The sequence below is a fragment of the Balaenoptera borealis genome, assembly GCF_965194805.1.
Source record: "Balaenoptera borealis genome assembly, chromosome: 7".
Classification (NCBI taxonomy): Eukaryota; Metazoa; Chordata; class Mammalia; order Artiodactyla; family Balaenopteridae; genus Balaenoptera; species Balaenoptera borealis.
This window is the reverse complement of record NC_138864.1, coordinates 63,787,637-63,814,179: the sequence shown is the minus strand read 5'-3', so window position 1 is coordinate 63,814,179 and position 26,543 is coordinate 63,787,637. Positions and strand designations below refer to the sequence as shown.

The window sequence follows — 26,543 nt, the reverse complement described above, 5'->3', positions numbered from 1 at the left end:
TCTTTTGGCTTTGGGCCCTTCTAATTGCAGCAGTTCTTAGACTGATAGCAGAAGTTTGCCTCCTTTGGGGTCTTCCCCAGGGATTTAGCCGTCTCTTCCCTCTCCCTGCTCCACCTCCCACACACTCCCACACATATATGTGTGCATTGGCCTCCAAGGCAGCTTTAACTGAGTGAGGTCTGGACCTCTCCCATTTTTGTTCCAAACTCAGAGGATGAACCAGAAAAATCATACTTCTTTACTTCCACCACCCTGCTTTGTTTTTCTTGATCATTGATGGAATTTTGTTGTCTAAATGTAGACATGTTTTGGGACTTCCCTGGTGGTCCAGTGGTTAGGACTCCGAGCTCCCAATGCAGGGGGCCAGGGTTCAATCCCTGGTCGGGGAACTAGATCCTGCATGCATTCAGCAACTAAGAGTCCACATGCTGCAACTAAAGATCCCTTGTGCCACAACGAAGATCCCATGTGCCACAACTAAGACCCTGCACAGCCAAAAAAATAAGTAAATAAATAATAAATTTTTTTAAAAAGTTAAAAAAAATAAGTAAATAAATGCAGACATGTTTCTAAGGAGACGTGTGTATGTGTGGTGTGCTTGTGTGTTTTGAAGGACCAATTACATAATTTGGCCATTTCAAAGAGAGATGTCATTCTTTCAGTTGCCAGTTAGTTCCTTCTCAACTTTGAAAATCCATTTAGGTCTTTTCAAACTGTTCAAATGTAAGTAGTAAAGCATTAATATAAGGAAAATTGCAGAAATCTATCCAAACCAAGGAGTTTGCCCATTTTCAAAGGAATAAGATTATCATAATCCTACATCTATCTTGTGAAGCACACCAATTTTTTTATACTTATTTAATACATCAGGGGAAATGTTATTTGCTTTGCAAAGGGACACACCTATATGTCAATGGAAGTAAAAATCCAAAGTCATAGAATTTGATCAGAGATGCTGTAGTCAAAGTTCTTCTATATTTTGAAAGTGATCTTCAACTAAAATCTTACACAAAAACGGAAAATGTGGAGCTGCTCTGATGGTGGCGATGGCGGTGGTGGGATTCAGTAGGGGCCCAGTTGCCGCCTGCGGTGGTGGCCATGAGTCACCCCTCCAAAGTGCTGAATGCTCTTCTGATCTTGATTTGAGAACTATGTATTAGTCTAAACTTTTCATTTTACAGAGAAGGACTCTGAGGCATAGGGTTTTGTTTGTTTGTTTTAATTATTTTTAAAATTAATTAATTAATTTTATTTTTGGCTGCTCTGGGTCTTTGTTGCTGCATGAGGGCTTTCTCTAGTTGTGGTGAGCGGGGACTACTCTTCATTGCGGTGCGCAGGCTTCTCTTATTGCGGAGCACAGGCTCTAGGCGCGTGGGCTCAGTAGTTGTGGCACACAGGCTTAGTTGCTCTGCGGCATGTAGGATCTTCGTGGACCAGGGCTCGAACCCGTGTCCCCTGAATTGGCAGGGGGATTCTTAACCACTGCGCCACCAGGGAAGTCCCGAGGCATAGGGTTTTAAGTGACATTATCAGAATCTTCCAGGTAATTTGTGGCAGAAACATGGCTCAAATCCTGTATTCTTGACTCATGGACTAGGGCTTCTTCCATCAAGACACACGGACACTCACATGTCTACATATGGATCATAATATAAATATTGCATAATTTTTTGTTTGTATATGAATTTTATGGAGAGAGTATTTTCAGACTGTCTGTTGATTTCCAAACAATTTACCAACTCTTAATTTTTAAAACATTTGAGTAATTCAAAGAGGTCTAGCTAATCAGATAGTTGATCAAAAAATACTCCATGAGTTAAAGAGCCTCTGTTATTTAAATTAGTTCTGAATTAAATTATTCCATGGATGGCAAAGAAAACATAAATAGCTCAAAAGCATTTCTGCATTTATCCAAAGCCCTAATTGGCTGCTGGCTGGCAATTTTAAGCTGATAAAGAATAAAAGCCACCCTATTTTAAGCTCTTTAGCCATTTAGCTGTCTGAAATGATTTCACAGCTCAGGCAGGAAGGCTGGCTGGATAAACAGAACATTCACAAATAAGTTCTGTAGAATCCAGTGTGGAAATTGAGGAAGCTAGGAGAATGGCCTTGTGACAACTGTGGAATTTGAGTCAAAAATACAAGTACTGCTGGTGATTCCCCATTGACTCAGGGAGTGGCTGCCCAGCCCTGGAAGTTATTTCTTTGTGTTCTGTTTTTAGAGGTTTCTAGCTCTATTCTAAAAAAGAAAACATTGAATGCCGACATCAGGGCATTGAGTCCATCTTGTAAAAAAAAGATGAAAAGAACATAATTCCATATTCTTTCGTACTAGTCACTTCCGGTTGGCCATTTTTGCCTGTGGGAAAAAGCACAGGTGCATGGATTTTCTTGTTTGGGCCTAAACTCATGCTTGCAGGCTTCTTAAAGTAAAAGAGGACTCACTCATATTTGCGATCCATGTTGTTTGTTTTCTAGGCAAACTAATCCGCAGCATCTGGTAGCACATTCCCTTTATGATTTCCTGTGAAATCGTAATGTCTGGCTGGAGTCACTGACTCAGTCCTAGCAAGATGTTCACTCATTGGGAACAACATCTTCCTACCTGAGTAGGCATGATTTTAATTTTACTGTGACAGCACACATGTACAAAGGCAGGTGCAACTGACAGAGTCATTGGCCCTCAGGGTGATCGTAGTAAGTCTACGATCAATTGACCATTGCACACTGCTGCTTACAGCAGGTAGAAGCAAGGGAAGATGGAATGCTGGTGAAATTATTATTAAGGGTGAGGTGTTGCATCAGCATAGACATAATAAAATGCTTCCTCTGTGGAAGGGTGTAAACCTCAAGTGCAAAGTCTATAGGCACTGAAAAGTGGCAGGGCTGGCTCAGCAAGATACGGCAGTGCGAAGAACTCAAAGACTGTATTTAATTTCTCTTTCTATTTCCCTTTCTTCCTGGACATCCAGCCCCTTCTTAACTACCTTACTCCCTTTACCTCCAGGATTCTCCCTTTCATATTCTACCAGATAGACTTTGGGCACCATGCAATGAAGATTCTTCTTTTATATGTTTAGTTGACTCTTGCTTTCCCTACCTTCTGCTAGAGAAGTGTTGAATTATCTTCATTAAAGTGCTCAAGTGGAGTCAGTTAACAATAAGCCATGTGGTGAGGGATCAGCTGAATGGGCTTCAGAATCCAACAGGCCTGGCTTCAGTGATTCACCTTGTATTTTCTGTGTGGCTTTGGATAAATTATTTAAACGATTTGAGTCTCCATGTATCTTTAAAGCATAATAATTTATAACTCATCAGGTCATTTTGAAGATTAAATGAGATAAGATATGTAAAGGGGGTAATATTCAAAAATGTTCATTTCCGTTTTGGCCTTCCAGTATACTATTGATGCTACCCAACATTTATAGATTATCAGCAGTATTAAATCTCTGAAGTAACTGATGGTGGAAATTTTGAACATGAAAGATATTAATAACATGCAAATTTCCAGGGAAAATTCCTTTCTGAGAGGTTTTGAAGTTATATGTGTGAGTATATGCGTGTGTTAAGGAGCATGTGTGGATACAGGATTTAATCATGTGTGTTGTGTATCTTCTTATGGGGCTGCCATTTTTGCATCCTGATCTTTGCCCCAGGAAGCTGACTCATTTATCCTTTATCAAATGTGCCTTCTGGCTTTTGGCTAGGTTTGGCCACTGGGGAACCACTGCAGGAGATCCAGAGTTATTCATTCTCCTTGATAGCTTGTGGAGAGGCGGCTAGAGTGGCACTGTTAAATGAGGCCATTAAAGCTCCCATTCCCTCCATGCTTCCTGTTGGTTTGTAGAACAGGGGATGGAAAGAGAGTGACCTCCCTGCCAGATATAGTTGGGCCAGCTTTCCTCACCTTGGAAGGTCACCCATCCTTTCAAGGTGAATGTCTCTGCATGACTCTCTCCTTCCAGTTCTATTGCTTGCTCCTTCCCTTTGTCGTTATGAACCTAGGCATGTTAACTCCTTGTAAGCAGCTCAACATTCTTGAACTACCCCTTGTGATTCTCCTACACCCACACCTCTGTAAATAGTCCCTTTGTAAATAAACCCTCCTCAGATTTTCCTAATTTGAGTGCACCATCTGTTTCCTGTTGGAATCCTGATTTATATACCAGTAAACACAGTGTAATTGGAGAAGAGGACTAATTCCTATAATGTGAGTTAACAAAGTTTGTGTATCAGACTTCCAAAATTTATAGTGTGTTGTCTAGGACATGTTTTGACTTAAAGTGTCTCAGAATAATGATCATTATTGTTTAAATCCCCTCTGTGATCTTGCTTAATGTTTAATCATTGTTGCTTGGGAAGCAGAATCCAAAACCAGAGGAGAAAAATGAGGAAAGGCTACAGGAAGAATGCAGATGTCTTGAGTACACATTCATGCAGATATTCAAAGAAATTTGTTGAAATAAATTTGGATTTTGCTTTACAACTATGCCCTTAATGATAATGAATTTCCCTTCAATCTCTCTGAACTTGGTGCTGCATCTGGGGTACAGAATTTCCTCAAACCCGTTACACTAGATATTGGAAAAACCCCACTTTGAGCTATTGGAAACTAAACAGACTATTAAGACATCATTTGCTAGTTCTGTGAATCCTCTCTTCCATTGCATCTGGTTCCTTTAGATTTAGTTTTTGGAGAGATTTGGTGAAGCAACATGAGATAGAAGAAGAAACGTCATAAGCGTTCAGGAGCCTGGGATGATGGTGGCATTGATGTGAGGTCATACTTGGCCCAGACTTGGGGTCGGTCAATGATGGCCAGATGTGGAGTCTCTTATTAGGCCCAAACTTAAAAACCCAGCCTCCAGACAGAATTTATTTTTTAGATGAAAATAGAATCCAAAAAAGAAACACTTATTGTGTCAAAGAGGGATGCTTACTTTTAACTCTCTAAGTATTTTTCCCTTTATCAAAAGACTGATGACTGTGGCAAGACAGTGTTGAAAATACCAATTTATGCTCTTCTCAGGGCTCGAAAACTTTATTTTAATTTGAACTTTAAATAACTTTTTTACCTCATTTTACTCATTTGACAGCAATTGTTTCAAGATATGGATTTCAGTTCCCAGGCAATCTCATCATCTGTTAATATAATAATAAACTTAAATCAGTGCATATTTCACAGAGAACTGGCAATGTTTTACATTTTTGCCTTTTGACTGGCATTGCATTAACCTAGAATATAAGTCTGGTGATGGATGTACAGGAGTTTCAACTCACTAAACCTTGAATTTGCAGAGCAAAATGCAGTTATAGCCCATTTGTGAACACAGAAGGGTAAGATTAGCAATCTTACTGCATGATAAGTAATACAAAATAATCCCAAGAGAAAAGATTAATTTCTAGGTGGCTCTTCAGAAATGTTTGTTTTGTAAGACAGCATAATACTTCTTAAAACAGGATTATCTCAGTCACCACTTCTTTTACTGAATATTTATTTCCCCAAACTATTTGCTTACCTTCCCACACAGAAAAAGTCTCCCTTTTACATTTAGTGGGGAAGAACTAATTGATTTTTTTTTTAAATCAATCTTCTTCTTTGTAGACTTACTTGTGATTGAGATTTATTATATTTGGATGTTTAAGAATCCGTTAACAAGATCTTTAACAAGAATCTAGATTTTTTTTTTTTTAAAGATTGATTGATTGATTGATTGCTATGTTGGGTCTTCGTTTCTGTGCTAAGGCTTTCTCTAGTTGCGGCAAGCGGGGGCCACTCTTCATCACGGTGCGCGGGCCTCTCACTGTCGCGGCCTCTCTTGTTGCGGAGCACAGGCTCCAGACGCGTAGGCTCAGTAGTTGTGGCTCACGGGCCTAGTTGCTCCGCGGCATGTGGGATCCTCCCAGACCAGGGCTCAAACCCGTGTCCCCTGCATTAGCAGGCAGATTCTCAACCACTGCGCCACCAGGGAAGCCCCAAGAATCTAGATATTTTTAACTTGAGATTGACATTTTGTGATATACAGAGACTTGGTTTCAATAGATGGTGTTAATCTGGGTTTTACTGAGACTGAAGTGGCCCATGGGAAGACTTGATATACCCTATGAATGCCCTGATATACACAGAATTGTGTGTAAATACACTTATATGATCCTCCCCACCTCACCCTACCCCACAGAGTGGGTGTATAGCTTTCAGCAGATTCTCAAAGGGATATTTGATTTGAAAAATAGTAACATGTGCTCACTTAAAAATTGTAAGCATGTAGTAAGTGAGGCTTTTTATTTCTTTCTTAATAATGGTAATGGTAGTGGTGGTAAGTTCTTTTTGATAGTAGTCCTTTTATGGATAAATGTTAACTATAGGTTTCCTCAGGAATCAATATTGGGATTACTCAGTCATTAGTTTATCTAACATACAAAACACGTACTGGGAACCTAGTGTGTGTGGAGGGATATAACAATATCCCTTCTATGTACTTTTATGTATGTATAAAGCAAGATGGGATACAAGCATTTCTAAGTTAATCCTGGAAATCACTGCGGCTCACAACTAAATGATGTAGGAATGGAGCCATCAAGAAATGAAGAGGCATGTAAAAGAAATAGAAGCACAAAGATCAGCTTGATGCTTTCTGGCATAACATCCCACAATACTTAACTGTCCTCATGTTTGAAAAGCCCACTCTTACTATTATTTCTAAAAATTCATATATATATATATATATATATATATATATATATATTTCAAAGCAGTTAAAGAAGGTAATAGGGTATACCATGAAAATAAATTCGCCTGCTACCTCAGCCCTGGTATTCCAGTTTATTTTCTCAAAGGTAAATATTGTTATGTTTTTTATGATAAAATAAACATATTGTTTATTTATGATAAACATATTGTTTTAATCAGGATACCTTCCTCTGAGACTTTCTTGGTGTTATACTGATCAGGGGTCAAATATCAGAAGGCTTCTCCTCAGCAGTTTCAAAAACTGCTTGGTTACTCTAGAAATTCTAAGGAGGCAAGATCAAATACTTAGTGTTTCTAGAAAGGATGCTTCTAATGTTTTCACTCTTACAAAATGGCCCTGGGAAAAACACTGAGGATCTTTGTCTCTCTGGACATGGACATGGTCTCTGAACTCGGATTTGGGATCAGAACTATCCCATCACCTAAATTTAGATCTCAGAGGTTTATCATGGTTTTTATGCCTAGTTCCAAAGGCAGTTTAACTTTTTAGGCCCACATGATTGCAGGATGAGTACAGAGGAGCATTATATTTTTGTGTGTCCTTTTACTTCCCAGCTAAATGTTAATAACAATAGTAAGTGCAAGTCTTAAATTATTCCACATTACTTATTTTGCAGAATGGGCTCTTCTTGGGTAATAACTTTTTAAACAATCAGAAACCTAGTGGGATACGATGGTCAGAGTCCTCCAGTTAGCTGCTGCATGGCAAGCTTAGTTAGTTGCATCATCCTTTCAGTCTGACCTTTGAGGTGATAGAAACTGGCAGTAAAAGATCAGATCTGTTTCCTGGTCACCAGTGCCTTTAAATCACCTTAGATAAAAGCAGATCAATGGTCAGAAATTAGAGCAGATGGCAAGTTGTGGGTTGCCAGTAACTGTCTTTGGGTTACAATTCCTGCAATAGGGAAGGAATTAAGATATTTTGTCAAATATTATTACATTTTCAAATAATAAATTATCTATTTTTAAATAGTTATTTTAATTAAAAAGACACATCTACTTGGTAAATACATTCAAATTGTGCAAACATGTACAATGAGAAAAAAGTCTCCCACACATCCTAAACCACCGCTTTCCAACCCCATTCCAGTCACAGAAGCAACCATTGCTAATGGTTTCTTGTGCATTTTCCCAGAATTTTCTATATATGTAAAATATATAAATGGCATAGTTGTAAAAATACATTAAAATATTTTTACATAAGAAGAAATATATTATACACACTGTACATGTATCTGTGAAAATGCCTTGCAGGACATTTAGTCTGGTCTAAAATGTCCATGAGACATTTGGCACACGGAGAAAAACTACTTGACATGCATCATGCTCATAGATGTTTTGGATAGCACCAAATTTCAAGGAACTTTAGTCATGGAACAAAAGTCTTATGGATGTTTTGGACAGGATCAAATACCTGCTAACCAAAAAATGTATATATGTAATGACATTTTAACTTAACATTTAATTTTGGAGATGTTTTTCCATAACAGTTTTGGATATATTTCACTCTGTTTAACAGTGGTATAATCTTTGTTTACTTAGTCAGTTTTATATAAATGGACATCCACATTTTCTCTTATATTTGCTTTAAAGATACAGAAATGAATCCCTTCTACTTCCATTTTTGCTTATATATATGTGTTTCTCTGCAAAATTGTTGAATGAGATTTTGCATTTAGAATTTTGATAGATAATGTACATATTGCCAAGTTACTCTCCAAAGAGTCTGCACCATTTTCACTCATACCAGAACTGATGATAGGTCCTAATTTTCTACACTTTGGCCAACACTATGTATTATCAATATTTTTCATGCTTGTCATATTAAAAAGTGAAAAAATGTACCAGATATATATAGTCTATTTGTCTTTCTTTTTTCTGCTTTGAGTCAGTGTTGCTCCCTGCCTGTTTTTCTGGTGGGTTGTTGGACTGTTGTGTATTAAGGCAATTAAAACATATTTACATGTGTTGTACATAAACTCTCCCAGTGTTTTAGTCATCTTCTGACTTTGCTAAATTTCTTGCCATGTGGGAATTTGTAATGTTTATGAAAGCAAGTCTATTAATCATTTCTTTTATAGACTTCTGGATTTTATGTCTTGTTTAGAAAGGCCTTTCCCATTCCAAGTTTTTTCCTAAGTGCCCATTGTTTCCATAGGATAGTTGGGGTTTCATATTTTATTTTGAAATATTTCACATTTGGAAATAGTTTTATATATAAGGTCTAGATTTTTCCACACCAGTTTTCTCATTTTCACTATTGATTTATCCCACCTTTTCCAGCTGATTTGTAAAGGCACTTTTAACATATACTAACTTTTCACATACATTTGGCTCCATTTGGGATTCTACCCTGATGATCACTTTGTTCCTGAAGCACTGTCATATTTTAATGTGTGACATTAAAGGGCTAATTCTCCATCACTACTCTTTTTTCTTTTCCCCAAGTCTATTCTAGCTATCCTAACGTGCTTATATTTCCACATCTTTATTTTCCATTTTCCCCACAGAATTCTTGTCACATTCCAAAATATTAAATTTCATTTGTACTTTTGTTGGTAATCACACTGAATTTATAAATTAATTCATGGATGTCTGCCATCTTTACAATATTGTCTTTATATTCAAGAACAAGGTATATTTCTATTTATTGATTTTTTTAACGTCTTTATTGGCGTATAATTGCTTTACAATGGTGTGTTAGTTTCTGCTTTATAACAAAGTGAATCAGCTATACATATACATACATCCCCGTATGTCCTCCCATTTGCGTCTCCCTCCCACCCTCCCTATCCCACCCCTCTAGGTGGTCACAAAGCACCGAGCTGATCTCCCTGTGCTATGCGGCTGCTTCCCACTAGCTATCTATTTTACATTTGGTAGTGTACATATGTCAGTGCCACTCTCTCACTTCATCCCAGCTTACCCTTCCCCTCCCCATATCCTCAAGTCCATTCTCTAGTAGGTCTGTGTCTTTATTCCCGTCTTGCCACTAGGTTCTTCATGACCTTTATTTTCCCTTAGATTCCATATATATGTGTTAGCATACTGTATTTGTTTTTCTTTTTCTGACTTACTTCACTCTGTATGACAGACTCTAACTCCATCCACCTCACTACAAATACCTCCATTTCATTTCTTTTTATGGCTGAGTAATATTCCATTGTATATATGTGCCACATCTTCTTTATCCATTCATCTGTCGATGGACATTTAGGTTGCTTCCATGTCCTGGCTATTGTAAATAGAGCTGCAATGAACATTTTGGTACATGACTCTTTTTGAATTATGGTTTTCTCAGGGTATATGCCCAGTACTGGGATTGCTGGGTCATATGGTAGTTCTATTTTCAGTTTTTTAAGGAACCTCCATACTGTTCTCCATAGTGGCTGTATCAATTTACATTCCCACCAACAGTGCAAGAGTGTTCCCTTTTCTCCACAACCTCTCCAGCATTTATTGTTTCTAGATATTTTGATGATGGCCATTCTGACCGGTGTGAGATGATATCTCATTGTAGTTTTGATTTGCATTTCTCTAATGATTAATGATGTTGAGCATCCTTTCATGTGTCTGTTGGCAATCTGTATATCTTCTTTGGAGAAATGTCTATTTAGGTCTTCTGCCCATTTTTGGATTGGGTTGTTTGTTTGTTTGTTATTGAGCTGCATGAACTGCTTGTAAATCTTGGAGATTAATCCTTTGTCAGTTGCTTCATTTGCAATTATTTTCTCCCATTCTGAGGGTTGTCTTTTGGTCTTGTTTATGGTTTCCTTTGCTGTGCAAAAGCTTTTAAGTTTCATTAGGTCCCATTTGTTTATTTGTGTTTTTATTTCCCTTTCTGTAGGAGCTGGGTCAAAAAGGATCTTGCTGTGATTTATGTCATAGAGTGTTCTGCCTATGTTTTCCTCTAAGAGTTTTAAAGGCCTTATATTTAGACCTTTAATCCATTTTGAGTTTATTTTTGTGTATGGTGTCAGGGAGTGTTCCAATTTCATTCTTTTACGTGTAGCTGTCCAGTTTTCCCAGCACCACTTATTGAAGAGGCTGTCTTTTCTCCATTGTATATTTTTGCCTCCTCTATGAAAAATAAGGTGACGATATGTGTGTGGGTTTGTCTCTGGGCTTTCTATCCTGTTCCATTGATCTATATTTCTGTTTTTGTGCCAGTGCCATACTATCTTGATTACTGTAGCTTTGTAGTATAGTCTGAAGTCAGGGAGCCTGATTCCTCCGGCTCCGTTTTTCTTTCTCAAGAGTGCTTTGGCTATTTGGGGTCCTTTTGTGTTTCCATACAATTTGTGAAATTTTTTGTTCTAGTTCTGTGAAAAATGCCATTGGTAACTTAATAGGGATTGCACTGAATCTGTAGATTGCTTTGGGTAGTACAGTCATTTTCACAATATTGATTCTTCCAATCCAAGAACATGGTATGTCTCTCCATCTGTTGGTATCACCTTTAATTTCTTTCATCAGTGTCTTACAGTTTTCTGCATACAGGTCATTTGTCTCCTTAGGTAGGTTTATTCCTAGGTATTTTATTCTTTTTGTTGCAATGGTAAATGGGAGTGTTTCCTTAATTTCTCTTTCAGATTTTTCATCATTAGTGTATAGGAATGCAAGAGATTTCTGTGCATTAATTTTGTATCCTGCAACTTTTCTAAGTTCATTGATTAGCTCTAGTAGTTTTCTGGTAGCATCTTTAGGATTCTCTATGTATAGTATCATGTCATCTGCAAACAGTGACAGCTTTACTTCTTCTTTTCCAATTCGGATTCCTTTTATTTCCTATTCTTCTCTGATTGCTGTGGCTAAAACTTCCAAAACTATGTTGAATAATAGTGGTGAGAGTGGAAAACCTTGTCTTGTTCCTGATCTTAGTGGAAATGGTTTCAGTTTTTCACCTTTGAGAATGATGTTGGCTGTGGGTTTGTCATATATGGCTTTTATTATGTTGAGGTAAGTTCCTTCTATGCCTACTTTCTGGAGAGTTTTTATCATAAATGGGTGTTAAATTTTGTCAAAAGCTTTTTCTGCATCTATTGAGATGACCATATGGTTTTTTCTCCTTCAGTTTGTTAATATGGTTTATCACATTGATTGATTTGCATGTATTGAAGAATCCTTGCATCCCTGGGATAAATCCCACTTGATCATGGTGTATGATCCTTTTAATATGCTGTTGGATTCTGTTTGCTAGTATTTTGTTGAGGATTTCTGCATCTATATTCATCAGTGATATTGGTCTGTAATTTTCTTTTTTTTGTAGTATATTTGTCTGGTTTTGATATCAGGGTGATGGTGGCCTCGTAGAAAGAGATTGGGAGTGTTCCTCCCTCTGCTGTATTTTGGAAGAGTTTGAGAAGGATAGGTGTTAGCTCTTCTCTAAATGTTTGATAGATTTCGCCTGTGAAGCCATCTGGTCCTGGGCTTTTGTTTGTTGGAAGATTTTTAATCACAGTTTCAATTTCAGTACTTGTGATTGGTCAGTTTATATTTTCTATTTCTTCCTGGTTCAGTCTCGGAAGGTTGTGCTTTTCTAAGAATTTGTCCATTTCTTCCAGGTTGTCCATTTTATTGGCATACAGTTGCTTCTAGTTATCTCTCACGATGCTTTGTATTTCTGCAGTGTCAGTTGTTACTTCTCCCTTTTCATTTCTAATTCTGTTGATTTGAGTATTCTCCCTTTTTTTCTTGATGAGTCTGGCTAATGGTTTATCAATTTTGTTTATCTTCCCAAGGAACCAGCTTGTAGTTTTTTTGATCATTGCTATTGTTTTCTTTATTTCTTTTTCATTTATTTCTGATCTGATCTTTATGATTTCTTTCCTTCTGCTAACTTTGGGGGTTTTTTTGTTCTTCTTTCTCTAACTTCTCTAGGTGAAAGGCGAGGTTGTTTATTTAAGATGTTTCTTGTTTCTTGGGGTAGGACTGTATTGCTATATACTTCCCTCTTAGAACTGCTTTTGCTGCGTCCCATAGGTTTTGGGTCGTTGTATTTTCATTGTCATTTGTTTCTAGGTATTTTTTGATTTTCTCTTTGATTTCTTCAGTGATCTCTTGGTTATTTAGTAGTGTATTGTTTAGCCTCCATGTGTTTGAATTTTTACAGATTTTTTCCTGTAATTGATATCTAGTCTCATAGTGTTGTGGTCAGAAATGATACTTGATACGATTTCAATTTTCTTAAATTTACCAAGGCTTGATTTGTGACCCAAGACATGATCTATCCTGGAGACTGTTCCATGAGTACTTGAGAAGAAGGTGTATTCTGTTGTTTTTGGATGGAATGTCCTATAAATATCAATTAAGTCCATCTTGTTTAATGTATCATTTAAAGCTTGTGTTTCCTTATTTATTTTCATTTTAGGTGATCTCTCCATTGGTGAAAGTGGGGTGTTAAAGTCCCCTACTATGATTGTGTTACTGTCGATTTCCCCTTTTATGGCTGTTAGCATTTGCCTTATGTATTGAGGTGCTCCCATGTTGGGTACATAAATATTTGCCATTGTTATATCTTCTTCTTGGATTGGTACCTTCATCACTATGTAATGTCCTTCTTTGTCTCTTGTAATAGTCTTTATTTTGAAGTCTATTTTGTCTGATATGAGAATTGCTACTCCAGCTTTCTTTTGATTTCCATTTGCATGGAATATCTTTTTCCATCCCCTCACTTTCAGTCTGTATGTGTCTCTAGGTCTGAAGTGGGTCTCTTGTAGACAGCATATATACGAGTCTGGTTTTTGTATCCATTCAGCCTGTCTATGTCTTTTGGTTGGAGCATTTAATCCATTTACATTTAAGGTAATTATCGCTATGTATGTTCCTATTACCATTTTCTTAATTGTTTTGGGTTTGTTATTGTAGGTCTTTTCCTTCTCTTGTGTTTCCTGCCTAGAGAACTTCCTTTAGGATTTGTTGTAAAGCTGGTTTGGTGGTGCTGAATTCTCTTAGCTTTTGCTTGTCTGTAAAGCTTTTAATTTCTCCATCAAATCTGAATGAGATCCCTGCTGGGTAGAGTAACCTTGGCTGTAGGTTTTTCCCTTTCATCACTTTAAATATGTCCTGCCACTCCCTTCTGGCTTGCAGAGTTTCTGCTGAACGATCAGCTGTTAACCTTATGGGGATTCCTTTGTATGCTATTTGTTGTTTTTCTCTTGCTGCTTTTAATATTTTGTCTTTGTGTCTAATTTTTGATAGTTTGATTAATATGTGTCTTGGTGTGTTTCTCCTTGGATTTATCCTCTATGGGACTCTCTGTGCTTCCTGGACTTGATTGACTATTATGATTTTAGGCAGCCTCTGTCCTAATGGGTGGGGCTGTGTTCCTGTCTTGCTAGTTGTTTTGTATAGGGTGTCCAGCACCGTAGCTTGCTGGTCGTTGAGTGGAGCTGAGTCTTAGCATTGAGATGGAGATCTCTGGGAGAGCTTTCGCTGTTTGATATTACATGGAGCCGGGAGGTCTCTGGGGGACCAATGTCCTGAACTCGGCTCTCCCACCTCAGAGACACAGACCTGACACCCAGCTGGATCATGAAGACCCTGGCAGCCACACGACTTTTGGGAAGTCTGAGGTCTTCTGCCAGCGTTCAGTAGGTGTTCTGTAGGAGTTGTTCCACATGTAGATGTATTTCTGATGTATTTGTGGGGAGGAACGTGATCTCCACGTCTTACTCCTCCGCCATCTTGAAAGTCTCCTCTGAGGTCTTTGTAGTTTCTGGTCAATTGTTCTATAAGCCTAAAACTTCTGCGCTCGTTCGGCTTGACTTGGCTCGGCTCCTCTTCCTTCTCAAGCTTGGTGGTCGTAGCCGAGCCCAGGAGTGAGCGTGCAAGAGTGCACAAGGGGATGCTTCACTTTCTCCCTTCCGCTGCCACCACAGCTCTCTCAGCACCTTCCCACCCCGCTCGTGCTGGGGAGTCCCTCAGGACAGGATGGGGGTCGGAGGGTGTCAGTGACTGTGGGGGGAGTCAGATGGGGGGGAGGCAGAGGGAACTAGGCGACACGGCTGAGGGGGGTGTGTGCTCCGAGGGTCGGAGATGTAAGGAGCTCGTGTGGCCTCTGGGGGAGGAGGTGGAGAGACAGAGAGTTCTTTGAGGGGCTCTCACAAGCACGGGGCTCCTTGAAAGAGGGGTTAAGAGTCTGAGGGAAAGCATCTGTGGAGTAGAACCTGTTAATTTTTTTATTAGAATTTTCAAGTTTTCTTTACCTAGATCCTGTTTCAGAACATTTTATTTATTTCTATTATTTTATAGATGTGTTGTCTTTTCAAATAGTCACAATTCTTCTTTTGCATTATACATATATATGTAATATAGGAAATCTGTTGATTTTTGTGAACTAATTTTTTAAGTAGCCACATTAGTAAGTTCTTATATGGATTCTAATAATTTTTCAATTGATTATCTTGTATTTTCAGGTAAATAGAATTGTTCCAGGGGATATATATATCTGTATTTCTATATAACATATGCATACATATATGTATATGTATATATATATATGTGTTTACATATACATGGCACCTTTTAATTTAAATTTTAATTTATTTTTGAACTGATAATATATCCATATAGTTCAAAATTTAGAAGTACAAAAGATATACAAAAGAAAAGTACAAAAAATCTCCCTCTTCACCTATTCCCAGACCCCAAAGTTTCCTCATATGAGTTAATGTATGTTATCAGTTCTTGGTAATCCTTTCAGAGTTATTCTATATATATATATTATATATATATATAATATATATATACAGTCAGATACAATATAAATAAATGTACTTTTTACACAAATGATGGTGAGCTGTACACACTGTCCTATCCTTTGAGTGTAGACATACACGGATGAGGAAAGTAAAGACATAAGATCAGAATGTGCATGATTCCCTTCTTGGTAAAAATATCTGTTTTCTTCAGCTTTTACCTACAATCTACTCTGTGTCATGGATGTCAGACATAGATTCTTGGGAGATGGGACCAGAAGGCAAATCACAGTAACAGAGACCACAGAGAACTTTGCTCTGCCTTCCTGAGCTATACTTGGTTATCAGGTTTATCTGGTATGCCTAATGCTCTCTTCCCTTTGGATTTCTTCCACAGAGCTCCTTACTTCTCTCTGGGGCCAAAGCCATCATCTATCAGTCCAGACATATCTGGATCCAGTTTGGGCTCAGCCACATCAATGTTGCAACTGGCACAAGCAAATCATCTGTACCTACTGATGAATGACTACATTCATACATTCCAAAAGTATTCCCCGCTAACTCAGCCCCAAGTCTCTGCAAGATGTTGATTCCAAAAGACCACCGCACTACCTTATACCATAATAACCCCTGTCATATAACATTATTAGCCTTCTTTTATTTTCTCTCCAACAATATTCTCAGCACATAATTTAGGAATAAATGTGGCTTTTATTTTTTTCCCATAGCAAAGGAATTTGGTTCTGTTTGATAGTTGAATAGCAGAATAATTTGTGTATGATGGAGTGACAAAATTTTAGGGATACCAGATATATCATTGAATTGAATTCCATGTATGCAACATTGCATGATCTAGAACACAGTATCAGGATGTAAGCTTTAGCAGTCACTTTCCACCAGCCCCCTTCCCTTCCCCTCTCCTCTACTGCTGCCCAGCTCTAGACAACCACTAATCTACTTTCTGCCTCTATAGATTTACCAATTCTGGACATTTCATAGAAACGGAATCACAAATATATGGTCATTTTTGACTGGCTTCTTTTATTTAGCTTGTTTTTGAGGTTGATTCATTCTGTAGCATGTATTAATACTTCATTCTTTTTTGCTGACAAATAATGTTTCATTGAATAGATCACATTTTGCTTATTCATTCACCAGTTTTTGGACATTTGGGTTGTTTCAACTTTTTGGCTATTCTGAATAATGCCCACAATCAACATTCATGTACGAGTCTTTGTGCGAATACATGTTTTCAATTTTCTTGGTTATGTGATCTAGTAGTTGAATTGTTGGGTCATATGGTAACTTAACATTTTGAGAAATTGCTATACTATTTTCTAAAGTGGCTGTACCATTTTATAATGTCACTAGCAATGTATAAGGGTTTCACCTTCTCTACAGCATCATGAAAAATTTATTGTCTGTCTTTTTTATTATAGCTGTTTTAGTGGTTATGAAATCACTGTGGCTTTGATTTGCATTTTACTGTGATATATCACCATGGTTTTGATTTGCATTTCTCTAGTGACAAATGAGGTGGAACATTTTATCATGTTCTTAGCCATTGGTATATGTTCTGGGGACAAAAGCCCATTAAAATTATTTGCCCATTTTTAATCACGGGTGTTTGTCTTTTTTTAAACTATTAAGTTATAAGAGTTCTTTTTGTTTTCCAGGTACTAGATCCTTATCAGACACACAATTTATGAATATTTTCTCTCTTTCTGTGTGTTTTCTTTTTTCATAATATTTTATACAGCAATAAAGTTTTCAAATTTGGTTAAGTCTAATTTACCTAATTTTTCTTTTGTCAGTTGTGCTTTTGATATTGTCTATAGTTTTAACTCTTACACTTAAGCCTAAGATCCACTCTGAGTTAGTATTTTTGAATAGTGTGAGGTAGATATCCAGTTTCTGTCTTTGGCATATGGGTGCCTGTATAATTTTAATGCATGCAAATGTGTACTTAACAGGGAAGTTATTCCCTTCTCTTGAGATTACCTAAGGCTTTTAATTCTCTCTATAGGTACTAAAGTTAGTCCTGACATAGGAAGTGTTAATAAAAGGTCTCCAGAGATAAAAGTGTTTAGGTTTTATGTGCCATTTTATACCATGTAAGAAATTCATTAATTAAAAAGACAGTTCTGAATACAGGTTGTAGCATGTTTATTTTGTAAAGTCATGGAAAGTCTAATGCCACAGAAGGACTTAGAGCCTAGCAGGAATGGAAACCCTTTCTTTCTAAGTCATTTCTTTGTTTTAGTGCATAGAATAACTCTTGGCAATTCCTATACTGAGCCCAGTTATTCAGAAAGTTTTCTCAGCTCAAATGGCAATAAGGAAGTTTTATAGCAAGAATGAGTAAAAGTGAAAATAAATGTAATTTTAACTGCTTTGGGAAGCTATGTTTACTTAGTTCTTATCTTTGATTTTCTCCTGGGTTTATTGGTCAAACTCTTAAATTGAGATAAAGAGAGTTAAGCCTTTTTGATTCAGAGATTTAAAAGGGTCCTACTTTGTGCTCACAGAAGGAACAATGAATCTTTTTAAAGGAAATGCGTATCTATTGAGGGAATTTTAATATTTTTTTCTTTCAGTTGGGAACATCATCGATACTAGGAATTGATGGAACTTAAGATGCCAAATTTTTTTTTTTTTTATCATTTTTATTTTTTAATTTATGGCTGTGTTGGGTCTTCATTTCTGTGCGAGGGCTCTCTCTAGTTGTGGCAAGCGGGGGCCACTCTTCATTGCGGTGCGCTGGCCTCTCACTGTCGCGGCCTCTCTTGTTGCGGAGCACAGGCTCCAGACGCGCAGGCTCCAGACGCGCAGGCTCAGTAGTTGTGGCTCACGGGCCCAGTCGCTCCGCGGCATGTGGGATCTTCCCAGACCAGGGCTCAAACCCGTGTCCCCTGCATTGGCAGGCAGACTCTCAACCACTGCGCCACCAGGGAAGCCCAAGATGCCAAATTTTGAAGAAAGAAGGTAATGACATTTGGATAGTGCAAAATTAACTATTGGAAAAAATATTAAATTAAATTTAATATATATAAGTTAAAGGTGGTCAATACAACTCGTCAGTGGCCACACCATTTAAAATAACTTTAATAGATTATTTTTGGTGAAGCAATTCCACATGACTGACTTTATATTTGAATACATCAAACTGTACCCTCAGAGTCAGTAGAATTCATTGACTATTATGTAAATTATTCAAGTCCAGTTGTCTGTATGGATTCCAAATGGCTATCCAAGGAACACAAAGACACTGAGCCAACGACAGCAACCCATCATGAATCAATTTAGCCTTCACTTGCCTAGCATTCAGTCTTAAATAGATATTCTTTCATTCTCTCACTTATTGATAGCAACTAACTCAAATTTTTGGTCTAGTACTTCAATAAGCTTGGGTAAACATATACATACACATTCTTTCTTAATCTCATCTAGCTAATTATATAATTTTTTTGTGTGTAATTAGTCATGAAGTTTCCATCCTGCTTTTATATCCACTATAACTATGGGGAGTGATTTTGCTATAGTTTCCTTCTGACTGTCACGGAGGCAAGGTGAGGTGGAGGCGGTGATCATGCTCAAAATACTAGGGGATAAAATGCAATTATGCCAGTTAGTGTGGACTTTGGCAAACTTGCGCTACTTTCTTTCAACAGGGGGATTATTTTTAGGTGTTAAAGCCTTTTGCATGATGTTAACTTGTTCATTTAGGAGAAAAAAAAATCAGAAAACTCCAGGGGTGGGATTAATCTTAATTTGTCAGCACTACTTATTAGAAGTAGTGAAGCACAAACCAAAAAATTAGCAAAATGGCTTCTGAAATGATTAAAATTAATTAACAGCCTCTGGCAAGAGTTTAGCCCTAGGCCAAGGCGCCTTGCATCTCCTCCTTCAGTCCAACCCAGCTTGCCAAGTATTTACTCTTTTTTTTTTTTTTTTTTGGCTGCATTGGGTCTTTGTTGCTGCACAAGCTTTCTCTAGTTGTGGCGAGCGGGGGCTGCTCTTGGTTGCCGTGCGCAGGCTTCTCATCGTGGTGGTTTCTCTTGTTGCAGAGCATGGGCTCTAGGCACGTGGGCTTCAGTAGTTGTGGCACGTGGGCTCAGTAGTTGTGGCTCGCGGGCTCTAGAGTGCAGGCTCAGTAGTTGTGGCGCACGGGCTTAGTTGCTCTGCGGCATATGGGATCTTCCCGGACTAGGGCTCGAACCTGTGTCCCCTGCGTTGGCAGGCGGATTCTTAACCACTGTGCCACCAGGGAAGCCCGCAAGTATTTACTCGTGAACACCCCAGCCTACTCTACTTTCCCTTCCCTAGCGCAGCCCATGTCCCCCAGGTTGGGCGCCTGATGCTCCTGGGTGGGGGTGGGGGGAACCCTTCACTTCCTGTTCAGTACCCATGCTATCCAGCGGCCCAAGAACCTTGCTCCTAACTCTGGGCTAAGGTGAAGATGTGTGCTCATTGGGAGTTTGGGTCAAATTTGGGTCTAAAAGTTCTATAGCAAATGAGAATTCTTACAGTTTTTTCCCAGGAAAATTTGGGGAACCGACAGTAGCTTCACATGGGAAGAGGATTGCTCAGTAAAGAAGGTTCTGCAGTTCATAGTCTGGAATTCATTATGATTAAAAAATGTTGTAGATGAGAAAACCTGGGACATAATCGATTTCCCAAGTTTTCTCTGTAGTTTGTTTTGTTTTAAGGCTAATTCTGGTCTTATCTAGTGTTTAGTATGTCTAGTATTTAGCTTTTTGTCATAAGTCTAACTCTGGTCTTGTCACAAATTTAACATCTTTCTAAGGAATTTGGGGATTACTGTCATAGTGAAAACATTCTCTTAAAAATTCAAGTAGCAAATTTCAGATCTTATTAATTTGGGAAAATATTATTTATTGGCCTCCAATAATTAAAAATATATTTATGTATAATTACACATTTAGTATATTAATATCAACTCATTCAGTCATTGCAGTGGAAGCTAAAGTCTTCCAGGACCACACCCATAATCACTTTTCAGGAATGACAGCTATTATCAGTTTGGTGAGGATTCTTCCAGGACTATTTATAGGCATATACGTACATTTTCGCATGCCTGTAAAATACATGATATTGGTTGCTCTTCTTTTAGAATTTAAATTATAGCATAGTTACATCATTTTCTGCTATATACTTTTCCTTTTTTCCCCAACCATATGTCTTAGAGATTTTTCTGCCTTAGTAATATAGTAGATCTATCTCGGTTTATTAACAATTCCTTTATTTATGGACATTTAGGTTATTTCCAACTCTTAACAATTATAAACAATGTTGCAATTTACATCCCTGTACAGGCCTCTTTGTTCTTATGCGCAAGTATTAGTATGGGGAAATACAGAGAATTGCCAGGTCATAAAGTGAGCATACTTTCTTATTTTAAGAGACATTGCATATTTCCCCTCTCACGTGTGTGTATCACAGAGAATGTGTATGACAGTGCCAGTTTCCCTCCACTCTTAGCTATTCTTACTATTTAAAAAATTTCTGAGTGGTGACAAATTAATGTTGCTCGTGATATTAAACAAGCTAGTTTTACTATCTCACTATTACCTATAATGTTTGCTGCAGGTTTGTGATAGAATATGATATTCCCTATTATCCCTGGTTTGTTAAGAGCTTTTCTTGTTTTGTATGAATGGACATCAAAACAGTTTAAATTATTTTTTCCTGCGTCAACTCCTATGATAAAAATAATTTATTCTTTAAATTTTTAATGTAGCAATGACAGTAAATAATTTTCTCATGCTAAATCAGCTTTCCATTCCTTGAACAAACTATAAATAGTCATAATATGTTAATTTGTTACGTGTTGCTATATTGTTTGCTAATATTTTGTACAAGATTTTTGAATGTATGTTCATAATATTCTTTTCTTACTCAGTCCTTGTCTGATTTTGAGTCCAATGTTAGGAAAACCTTATAAAAGTTTTGGGTACCTTTTTCTCTTTTTCTATAATTTGGAACAATTGTATATATAAGGTAAGGATTAACTTTTTTCTTATAGGTTTAGTGAAGTGAGTAAAATTGTGGGCATGGTGCTTATTATGATGAGTAATAATATGATGCCTACTGATTTCATTTCTGAAATGGTACAAGTCCACTTAGTTTTTCTATTTCTTTAGTCAGTTTTGTTAATTTCATATTTTCCTAGCTAATTATTTATTTCATCTAATTTTATTGACATGTGGTTGTTTATATTATTCTCTTATGATTCTAAGGTTTTATTGTTTCCTCTACATTACCAAATGTTATTTTTGGTTTATTTGTACCCTTTCTGTTTATTAATCTTTAATTAATATTTTATCTATACTATTTTATAATTACCATTTTAGTATTTTTAATATTTTATTTATTTTTCATATTTATTAGTAAATAATATTTATTTCTTTTAGTCTGTTGCCTCTCTTTCATAGTATTGTTTTTCCCTGAATGATTGGAAATTCTTGGTTGAGGAATTATCTTCTTTGCGATTTACTATCTATTTGTTCTAGCACTATTTGTAGAGGAGGTATAATTATCAGGTATAAGTTAAGGGATCTGAAAGCCTTCAATACGTGCATTTTAATTTTTGTTTTTTGCAATGTCATCATGATGCCATTTACTTAGGTAAGTTAGACAGGTGTGACTTTATGTGTATCTTTCCTGCTGTGTCACAGAAATTAAATTTATGAAATAGCACCAGTGGTGGTGATAAGGGATGAGATAAGGGAAGAGGGAATAGAAGTTTGTGAGACTCCAAAGATTAATTTTTTCTTATACCCTATCTGTATTCTCAGGCCGAGGTGGTCTGTTACATAAGGGGTTACCAAAGTCATTTAGAGGTAAGGCTTTTTTTTTTTTTTTTTTTTTGGATGTGGAACAGTTCTAAAGTCTTTATTGAGTTTGTTACAATGTTGCTTATGTTTTATATTTTGTTTTTTTGGCCCGAAGGCATGTGGGATCTTAGCTCCCCCGCCAGGGATCGAACCCACACTCCCTGTACTAGAAGGTGAAGTCTTAACCACGGGACCACCAGGGAAGTCCCAGAGGTAAGGCTCTTGACTCAGGTGGCTAATGAATAAGGTAGAAAAAAAAATCAATTTGAGGAATGAAAATAGATATTGCTTAGTTTATGCGAAATAGTCTCAGAAAGTGCTGGATGTAAAATGGTAAAATCTTTAGGAGAAATTTGGTGATACACATCAAATCCTTAAAAACAGACCAGGCAGTTCTATGTTTCAAAATTTGTTTAAAGGAAATAATCAGAAAAATGCTTAAAGCTGAGTATCTGAAAATATTTATCAAAGAATTATTAATAATAGTTAATCAAATTAAACCTAAAAACACAACAGTAGGGAGATCAAAGTTTTTACAGGTACATAACATGGTATTTGAGTAATTCAGGACATTAATAGGATTTTATTAAAAAAAAAATCCAGTGGCTTATTTTGCTTTATAAATGCATCATAATATATACCACTTTTGGAAAGTTAACATTTTGAATTAGCATATTAACAACTCTGAGAAGTCCTGCAATTAAGATCTTTTACAACTGTTTTAATTTTGTTTGGTTCAGATCACTCATTTCCTTCCCATCCTATGATTCAGAACCTCTTGGAAGACTTTCAGAAAGTATTTTTGCAAACAGAGTGTTAAAAAATTTGTATTAGATCAATTCAGTAAAATGCTACTCGCTAATTAACAAAGAATTTAACGAGGCATATCTATTAACATAGAAAGTCTTAGTAATATATAAAAATCATATTGCTAACTATATATATGTATATATCGTATATTATATATGCATTATATATATGTATTATGTATATTATGTATTATATGTTAAGTAAAATAATGATACCATTTTGTAAAATGGTATCTCCATGTGGCAAATTCGTAGGAACATTCTGGAAGAAGATACAGTTGACCCTTGAACAACACAGGGGCTAGGAGTACTGACCCTCTGTGCAGCGGAAACCCTCGTGTAACTTTACAGTCAGCCCTCCATATCCATGGTTCCACATCTGCAGATTCAACCAACTGCAGATTGTGTAGTACTGTAATACGTATTTAGTGAAAAACATCCGAGTATAAGTAAACCCTTACAGTTCAAACCCATGTGGTTCAAGGATCCACTGTATATTAAAAAGTTAATGTGGTAAAGGAATTGTGAGTGATTTTATTTTCATTATATTTACATGTATTTTTAAAATTTCTTTTTCAAAATTTTGCTTGAGGGAGATACTAGTTTGTAGCCAGAACAAAATATCTATTTCCATTTAAAAAATTGGAAGTTTGGGAGTAATTTTCGTCAGGGACCCAAAATTTTATTATAAAGAGAATTCAAAAAATATTTTGAATGACAGTGGCATTACTGGAACAATGATTACATGACATCTGTGAATAGCTAAATTATAATTAAAGTAGACTATACTTATTTATATGTGTTGATTTATTTTTAGAAATCCAAACAAGCACAAAATGTTGATTTTTTTACCCCAAGCATACTTGAATTATTAATTAATCTGCACATTCAAAATGAATGGCAAATAGAAATGTGCAATATTGAAAATATATATCAGTTTACTTTGACTTGGATGAAAAGAAAAGTTTATTTATGCTTAAATAACTTAAATCATTCCATTAAAACAATTAAAATGCCATCATTAACATCACTTGCTTCTTCACTTAGTTGACAAGTCTGGGTGAATTTGATTTTGTTCAAAGCGCCCAGCCAAGAGTTCTGAGTGCAGTGAAGTGCTTTTCAGGCATTCTCACAGCTTTGTACTTTGATCCTATCCTTCTCTTCTCTTGGGCAAATCCTTCTCTTCCTTTCATATTTCACAAAGTTTATTTCGTGTATGAGTCCTTTGAAGTCAGAGGCAAAACAAGATTTAAACAACTTGATTTTTCCACATCTGAGTTTTGTTTTTAAGACTTTTTTCTCTGTCTATGTGAGTTTTGCTAGGGACAGGATGTATTCTGAAGGCTCAGGTAGATATGTACCCCAGCAAACAGCTACAGGTGATTCTTTGTGATTTGTTGTGATGAAAGAATAAGGAGGAGGGATGGATAAATATATGTCCATATGTTCATATACAAATATGTTCTCTGTAAAGTTAACTGAGGAAAAGCTCTCATAAATGTGTTTGCTGTAGAAAACTTACAGACCCAGATAGGGAAAGATCACCAGAGCTATGCATTCTCTTAAGATTCCTTATCCTGTTAAAATTGGTAAATTTTTTTTTCTTAGCAGGGGACCAGGTTTATTAAACTCTTTTAGCACTGTTAATCATATATCATTTTGTCTTTATTCTCAAGTAATTTAATTTTAGTCCATAGAAAGTCAATAAATACCTATTAACTACTGTTTTATTATTTGTGCATTTGTGGGAAATAGTTATTAGTAAGTTTGAGAAATCCTGAATTTCAGTATGAAGAACTGTTTGAAATTAATGTACATGGCAAATAATGATAAATTATATATAATTAAGTGAATAGAAATCCCGTGCACTCTGCTCTCGTAATTCTTTCTTACTGTACCTTCCCCTCTCTTCCTACATTAGGATAAAAATTGCTTTCTTGTGAACATTTTTGTTCATGTCAGTAAGAGATTTGCTAATGTCTGGGCCAGTTGTACTGCTCTCCAGAAATCTTTGGCCTATTTGGAGGCTGTGTTTTGGAATTAATACTGCCATTTGTTGTTAAGTTTTTTCTAAATGGTGATGCAGATGGTGTGAGTGGGCAAACATTTATCCATCACACCCGGGATTTCCACAAATTGCATTAAAAGCAGCCAGGATTTCATCCAATCCCCAAACAGTTGTTATTGCTTGTCTCCCAATAGAGTTTAGATTAAAGATATTTATACAAAATATTCAAAAACTTAATATTTAAAGTGATTTTTAAATTTTGCCACTATAAGAGAGAGATTTTTTAGAGGATAAACAATTTTCTGGAAACTTTTTAGTAAGTTTGGATCATTTGTGATAGTTACATTATTTCCTATATGATTGTTTGCATAGATAGCCTATATGTATGCACAAAAAATCAAAAGATTCTACACAAGAAAGTTGCCAATTGATACATTAATTTCATCATATTCATTACTGATTTCATTTTAGTCCAAGACTAGGTAATTATACCCTTTGTGGAGACAAAAATTAATGCAATTTACAAGAGTTTTGGAAAGATGCACAGGAAATTATAAACAGTGTTTACCTGTGTGGAGTGAAACTGCAGGATTGTTTTGGGTAAAAGGGATTTTAAGTTTTGCTTTTTACCCTCTGAACAGTTTTGAGATTTTTACTATGAGCATATTTTACCATTATAATAAATTAAAAACTGATCCTGGTGTGCTATTGAATGATTCCAGAAAAGAGAAAACATCATATACACTTACCCCTTATTGGCCTGCAATAAACAAAGCATAATTATGGTTTAATTTTAGAAGTTGCCACTTGGAACAGGTTGCAGAAATCTGATTGAAAATAAAGAAAATTCCATGAAGATATATGTGGATTTCCTATCAACTGACTTTCCCATTCCTATTTCCACACAGAACTGGTAATGAAATTTTCAGAGGCTGTGTCAGATATAGCCCATACCTCACTTGATGTAAGTGATATTATTGTTTAATATTTATAACCTTTCTGGTGTTTTGCCATAGAGGAGGAAAAATAATTTTCCTTCTACCCTTGTGAGTTCTTAGCTGAGATCCTGTAATGAGAGACAGATTGACAAGAGAAAAACAAACAAAAGTTTATTAATATGTACAACTCAAGTATACATGAGAGATACCCAGGAAAAATGAGTAACTCAGAGCGGTAGCTTAGAATTCAGGTTTAAACATCACCTTAATAGGGAAAGGGGAGAGGAAATTTAGGCCTCTTAAAGAAGAATAAATGATTTTTAGGAAAGATGAATGGGCACTTAGCAGAATAGATGGGAGGTATGACAGTTTGTGACAAAGTTTGTTAGGGTTTAGTATTAACTTCTAGTCTCCTCTCCTATGATGAGAGTCAATCTTCCCTGGTTGATGAAACTCCCAGGGAGAGGATTTATGACAATTG

At 36.5% G+C, this 26,543-nt stretch overlaps 1 long non-coding RNA gene across 1 annotated transcript in view; it reads left to right on the top strand.

Moving 5' to 3' along the window:
* Positions 1-18,121: 18,121 nt before the first annotated feature.
* Positions 18,122-26,543, top strand: part of LOC309631799 — an 852,461-nt gene continuing 844,039 nt past the window's right edge. Inside the window, exon 1 of the long non-coding RNA XR_014246558.1 lies at positions 18,122-22,520. This is a non-coding gene — a long non-coding RNA (uncharacterized lncRNA). The remainder of the gene's footprint in view (positions 22,521-26,543) is intronic.